The sequence below is a fragment of the Arachis duranensis genome, chromosome 4 (assembly GCF_000817695.3).
Source record: "Arachis duranensis cultivar V14167 chromosome 4, aradu.V14167.gnm2.J7QH, whole genome shotgun sequence".
Lineage (NCBI taxonomy): Eukaryota > Viridiplantae > Streptophyta > Magnoliopsida > Fabales > Fabaceae > Arachis > Arachis duranensis.
Window position 1 is genome coordinate 66505708 of NC_029775.3, and position 963 is coordinate 66506670.

The 963-nt window shown below is 41.0% G+C and overlaps 1 non-coding gene across 1 annotated transcript; it reads left to right on the plus strand.

Moving 5' to 3' along the window:
- Positions 1 to 441: 441 nt before the first annotated feature.
- LOC127746828 (small nucleolar RNA R71) lies at positions 442 to 545 on the plus strand. The gene has a single exon (XR_008008640.1). It is a non-coding gene; the product is annotated as a small nucleolar RNA R71 (small nucleolar RNA).
- Positions 546 to 963: the final 418 nt, after the last annotated feature.

Here is a 963-nt window from a genome sequence, read left to right on the forward strand (position 1 = left end):
CAATTTGGATGATTTCTCCATGATGAATTATAGGTGTTTCCATAAGGTTCACCCATGTAATTTACCTCTGCTATTGCAGGGTTCTCAGGATCATAAGCTTCTTCAGAAGCTGCCTCTTTAGTACTGTTGGATGCATGTTGCCATCCATTCAGATTTTGAGAGATCATGTTGACCTGTTGAGTCAACACTTTGTTCTGAGCCAATATGGTATTCAGAGCATCAATTTCAAGAACTCCCTTCCTCTGAGGTGTCCCATTATTCACGGAATTACTCTCAGAAGTGTACATGAATTGGTTATTTGCAACCATGTCAATGAGTTCTTGAGCTTCTGCAAGTGTTTTCTTTAGGTGAATGGATCCACCTGCAGAATGGTCCAATGACATTTTCGAAAACTCAGATAGACCATAATAGAATATATCTAATATGGTCCATTCTGAAAACATGCCAGATGGGCACCTTTTGGTCAGCTGCTTGTATCTTTTCCAGGCTTCATAGAGGGATTCACCATCTTTTTGTTTGAAGGTCTGAACATCCACTCTAAGCTTGCTCAGCTTTTGAGGAGGAAAGAATTTATCCAAGAAGGGCGTGACCAGCTTCTCCTAAGAGTCCAGGCTATCCTTAGGTTGTGAATCCAACCATATTCTAGCTCTGTCTCTTACAGCAAAAGGGAAAAGCATGAGCTTGTAGACTTCAGGATCTACTCCATTCGTCTTAACAGACTCACAGATCTGCAAGAATTCAGTTAAAAACTGATAAGGATCTTCAGATGGAAGTCCATAAAACTTGCAGTTTTGTTGCATTAAGGCAACTAGCTGAGGTTTCAGCTCAAAATTGTTTGCTCCAATGGCAGGAATGGAGATGCTTCTTCCATCAATTTTGGACGTGGGTTTGGTAAAGTCACCAAGCATCCTTCTTGCATTATCATTATTGGGTTCGGCTGCCATCTCCTTCTCTTGTTCGAAA